At 39.3% G+C, this 6,000-nt stretch overlaps 1 non-coding gene across 1 annotated transcript; it reads right to left on the reverse strand.

The window, feature by feature from the left end:
- Positions 1 to 1,541: 1,541 nt before the first annotated feature.
- On the reverse strand, positions 1,542 to 1,648 carry LOC141589182 (small nucleolar RNA R71). Its single transcript, XR_012520132.1, has one exon. It is a non-coding gene; the product is annotated as a small nucleolar RNA R71 (small nucleolar RNA).
- Positions 1,649 to 6,000: the final 4,352 nt, after the last annotated feature.

A 6,000-nucleotide genomic window follows, 5' to 3' on the forward strand; every position in this document is an offset into this window, starting at 1 on the left:
AATCATCATTAGGTATAATTCTCTTAATCCCTTTTTAATTATTGTTAATCATCTTCATTTATTCATCATGTTTTGCTTTGTTAATATGATTGACAACCTTGTTAGCATATTAAACTTGATAATGAGTGAGTAGTTTCCTTAACTAAGGTTAACGGGGAATTAAGGGAAACCAACATGGGGATTGATTTATGCTTAATCTAATATGCTTTCATAATTAATTTGCTTGCTTGTTGTGATTTCAACTTATGCACATGTTATGTTTGATGAAATGCGAGCCTATGAATCCTTGCATTTTTTACCCATCACTTATGTTTTCAATGAGACTTGTAAGACATAAACCAACTCGAGTCTCATTAGACCATGCATATTGTTGGATAGGGAGGATTAAGTCGACTTGTAGGTGTTGTACAATCTAATCGATTCGGCTCCGGGACCCAAACCTTCCTAAGGATTGTAAGATATACACTAACTCGATCCCATCACAACAATAATTGCTTGCATCTAGTTGAAAACATGCTTGTATGATCAAATCCCATGAATCCCCTATGAACCCATGACACCCTAGTGCTTTTAATCAATTGTTTACATCTCATCTTAATCATCTTGCTTGTTCGCTTACATTGTTATTTAGTTTAGTGATCTTCTTATCTCAACCCAAATTGTGACACCCTTAGACACCACTACTTGCAATCGAAAATCCTACATCAATACCCGTCCCTTGGGATCCGACCTTTACTTACCTTTTTACTAATAATATGGTAGTTTGTGAAGTTATAAATATTGTTTTGGTCTAGGTGCTCCTAACGACAAGTAACCGAAAAATATAGTCCGACCAAAAATGGCGCCGTTGCCGGGGACGGTGTTAACTTGATTTGATTTTCTTTGATTGTTATTAGTTGTATATTTCTTTACCTTGGGGAAGTAAAAATCCTCAAGGTTTGTTTTAATTGTTTTCGAGTTGTTTGATATTTTGCATGTCTAGAAGATCACAAGGTAACTTGTTACCCATTGATCACGAAATTGAGAGAACTTTGACAACCAATAGAAGACTTGCTAGAAATACTTTGAGAGGTATTGGTGAGGTTATAGATATTCAACCAAATACTATTGAGTTCATCAACCCTTTTGCAAGAGAAGGTGAGGAGAACCCAACACAAAATCAACCCACAATGCCTAAGTTTTCATCACATTCCGTACCAACCGGGGAGAACCTACCCAATGGTACTCCCACACCACAACACTTGACCGGAAATTTCATTGCAAAATCCGCATTTATCCAATTAGTCGAAAGAAGCCAATTTGGGGGGATGCCTAGTGAAGACCCTCATTCTCACATGGAGACTTTTTGAGACTATTGTGATGCGATTTCACAAACCAGAGTGACTCAAGACCAAATTCGATGGGTCTTATTTCCTTTTTCTCTAATTGGTACCGCGAAACAATGGTTAAAAAGCCTTGATAAGGCTACTCTTGGAATCGACTCTTGGAAGAAGTTGGCTCTTGCTTTCTACAAAAAGTTCTACCCTCCGGAGAAGACTAACATGCTAAGAGGTCAAATCACGGGTTTTAAGCAAAGGGACGAAGAATCTTTGTATGAAGCTTGGGAGCGATTCAAAGGAACTTGTCGCTCATGTCCTCATCATGGACTTAGCAAGTGGTTCTTGGTACAACAATTTTGGAATGGCCTTTATGAAGACTCCCGAAATATTCTCAACATGGGATCAAATGGTATGCTCACCGAAGTTGACGATAATCAAACTTGGAATAAGATTGAGGAAATGGCGGTCCATAACTCACAATATAGTAGACCTCGCAAGGCTACTAGAGGAGGAAATCATGAAGTGGATTCTATTACTCAATTGGGTGCTCAACTTAGTACTCATATTGATACCATCAACTTGAAGTTTGAGAAGGCTATGACTAAACTTGAAGAAGCCTCAAAATCACCAAAGCAACATGTTAATGTCATGGTGGCATCTTCATCAATTCCAATTGGAATATGTGAGAATTGTGGAACTTTGGGACATGACCAAAGTGAATGTAGGGGAACAAGTGAGCAAGTGAATGCTTTTCAAGCATACAAGAGTGGTACCCCTTATTCCAACTATTATAATGAAAACACCAAATTCCATCCAAATCTCTCATACAAAAGCCAAAATGTTCAAAACCCTCAACCAACATACACCCCACCTCCAATGAGAAACCAAAATCAAAGACCCTTTTAAATTCAAAACCAAAGTTACCAAAATCAAACTCCATACAATCAACAAAATGACCAAGGTTTTGATGTTCAAAAAGCGGTCCTCCAAATGCAAAAGAATCAACAAGAATTTTTCACTCAAATGCAAAAAGATAGCCAAGCAAAAGACATCACCATCAACAACATCCTAGCCCACACAAAAATGTTGGAAACCCAAATGACTCAATTAGCATTTTCGAGCTCTCAAAGACAAAAGGGGCAATTACCACCTCAAAGTAATCCCCCAAGATATGAATTGGTTAGTGTCATCCACTTGAGGAGTGGTACAAGATATGAAGAGCCAAAGAAGCAAGTTTAGGATGACATTGTGGAGACTAGTGACAAAGAAAGAGTTGTGCAAAACTCTAGGGAAGAAGACCCAAAAATTAAGAAGTTTCAAAGAAGAATGAAGAAAAGGCCAAAGAGAAGGAACCCATTGTGATTAGACTTCTTTTTCCAAGTCGTCAAGCTAAGCCTAAGTTTGATGACCAACTTGGAAAATTCATGGAGATTGTGAAGAATTTAGAAGTCTCGATTCCATTCACGGAATTAATCAATCACGTTCCGGCCTATGCAAAGTATATGAAGGATATTCTTACAAAGAAGAAATCAATCTGGAAGCTTGAGACTATTGCTTTCACTAAAGTAAGTAGTGCTATTCTTGAAGGGAGTTCACCTCCAAAACTTAAGGATCCGGGAAGTTTCTCCATTCCATGCACTATTGGTGACACTACAATCAACAAAGCTTTATGTGACCTTGGGGCAAGTGTTAGTGTTATGCCATATTCGGTTAGCAAGAGGCTAGGAATGGGAGAACTCAAATGCACCAACATCACGCTTCAAATGGCGGATAGATCAACAAAGACACCTTTAGAGGTATGGGAAGATGTTCCCGTGAGAATTGGAAAATTCTTCATCCCGGTGGATTTCGTCATTGTTGACATGGAAGAAGACTCCAACATTCCTATCTTAGGAAGACCATTCTTGCACACCGCGGGAGCGGTGATCGATATGAAGCATGGAGAGCTCACCCTTGAAGTGGGAGATGAAACCATCACTTTCAATCTTGATAAGACTATGAGAGCTCCCCGATTGCATGAGCCATGTTTTATGGTTGATCACTATAGCCGGAAAGATGATAGGAAGAAGTTGGAATTTCAATGAAAAAAGAAAGTGGATGATGCTCCATCAAAAGAGCAAGGAAATTGCAACAATGAGAGCTTGAAAACCTCACCCATGACAAGTGAAGAAGAAGGCCTCATTGGCCAAGACAAGAAAGAAGGAGAGTTGTCTTTATCAACTCAAGACATTTTTAGTGATCAAGTAGACGAAGTATGCGGTCTTTGGGATGATGAGTTCGAAGGGATATTCAATCCCTATATTGGTAATGCTATGACCCAAGACCATCATGGAGAACAACAAGATAATGAGCAAGCTTTCAACTACTACTTCAAGGTGTTGAGTAACATCAACACCACCTTGAACATGCCCCCTTGACATTTCACATTGGATGAGAGTTTGGTGGAGTCCTCCCTAAACCACCATTTGTAAATATTCTAAACTCCCTAACTTGCATTTCAATTATTGTATTGCATTTTTGTCATCTTTGGATTTACATTTTTATGCCTTGATCAAGATTTTCATCATTTTGAGAGAAGTGAGGGAGGGACTTATGAGTTTATTGATGTGTAGTGCTTTGCCTTAGTGTGGGGATAACAATTGCCTAGGTTATTCATGCATTTGTAGTGCCCCTACAATTAAGAACACGAGAATTGAAGAATGAATTGACACGGGTTACGAAGCACCCACGGATGGACATTAATCCGTGTATTCAAGTAAGAATCCAAGCGGCCCGAGGGACAATCTGATCGTCCTGAAAGAACCCGAGCGTCCAAGTCACAAGACGCTCGTCTTGTGAAGCTGCAGAAAATATATTTTGGGTCTGACTGAGAATCCGAGCGTCCAAGCCAGGAAACCGCTCGTCTCAGTCAGGACGGTCATTTAACAGGAAAGACGCTCGTCTTTTTACTACTAAAATTTGGGATTTTTCACTGGAAAGGAATCCGAGCGTCCTAAGCCAAAGACGCTCGTCTCAGCCAAGGAATCCGCTCGTCTTTCCTGCAATCCGCTCGTCCGATGGCGTCTTCACCTGAACCCAATTTTTGAAGAATCCGAGTGTCCTGACACTAGGTCCGCTCGTCTCCCTCTGCATTTCAAAAACCAACGGGTCTTTTAAACCCTCCTTTCCCATTCATTTTCATTATTTCAAAACACAAACACTACTCAAAACCCCAAAACCCTCATCCTCTTCATCAACAAAAACCAATTTTCTCAACCAAAATCAATCACATCAAATATCCCCAAACCACATCAAATCAAAACTTCCTCAAAACAAAAACTAATCACTCCTTTAGCATCAACAAGTGACCCAAACATCAAAATCTTCAAGTTTTGAACCAATTTTTGGGATACAAGGTAACTTTCATTTATCCTAAATCGATTTGGGCATCACTATAAATTAAAAATTTCAATCTTTCATTGGTGTAACTAAGCAAAGGAGTATGGCAAGAACAAAAGGTGGAAACAAGGCACCCAAAAGAAGACCCTTTCTAAGAGGCAACAAGCCCTTCTTGATAAACAAACATCAAAGTCATTGGTAGTCCATGATGTAAGGTTGGAGATTCAAGAAAAAAATCCTCATATGGAAGCTACTACTTCTACCACTCCGGTCATTGAACAATTAGCCGACTATCTGAAGGTAATCTTCACTTCCGACTCCCATAGGAAGAAATTTATTTCCTTTGCTAAGAAAACTATCATGCCTACTAAGTTCATATGTGAAGATGCATTGTCAAAATTGGGTGTCCTTGAGCAAACTAAGACCTTTTTTGAGTCTATGGGGTTGAGTAAATTATTTACAATGTAAGAATTGACAAACTCCTCCCTCACCTTAGAATTTTTGAGCTCTTTAAAAGTCACAAAGGTGTAGACCCGAACCATTATTGAGTTTCGTCTTGAAAATGTTGATAGATGCTTATCTTATGACAAAATGGGTAAGATATTTGGCCTTAGTGATAGTGCGAAATTTACAAAGATGCTTACCAAGTATGACAACGCTCCTCTTTGGATGGCAATTTCTGGAAGGAAATTCACACGTTTTCATGATTGTCGTGCTCTCTTAGTTCACCATCCGGGCATTAGAGTATGGCATAAGGTCATTGGGAATACTTTGATAGCTAGAAATGGCACAAACCATCTTACCAAACTTGATTTTATCCTTCTTGAGTCGGCTTTGAACATTGGGAGAGAATTTACCAAGCCATACAATGCTTTACGACTTTTGGTTAATCGATGGCTTAATGTTGATTGTGGGAAAGAAGGCATGGCCTTTATTGCCAATGGAGGACTAGTTACCTATTTGGCTAAGCATTTTAACCGGGATTTCAACAAGAATAACACTTATACACCGGTAAAAGGAGGCCATCTTATTGATTTTCCCACCATGATTCTAAAGTTCAAATGGGTCAAGAATGATACTCTTGACACCAAATTTGGGTGGTTAACAAATGAAGCTAGATCTTTCACTTTGCCTAGCAAAATTTGCTGATTGAATGTTCATAGACCGAACTACCTTCTCCCACTCTCCGAAGAGACCGAATACATCATTCAACACCAAGGGGAAGAAGTTGCCGAGCCCTTCTCCTCCATTATGACCCCACCTTATCCATTTGAATACCACGAGTTCAACACCGAAAATGCCA

This window comes from Silene latifolia, chromosome 6, assembly GCF_048544455.1.
Source record: "Silene latifolia isolate original U9 population chromosome 6, ASM4854445v1, whole genome shotgun sequence".
NCBI lineage: Eukaryota > Viridiplantae > Streptophyta > Magnoliopsida > Caryophyllales > Caryophyllaceae > Silene > Silene latifolia.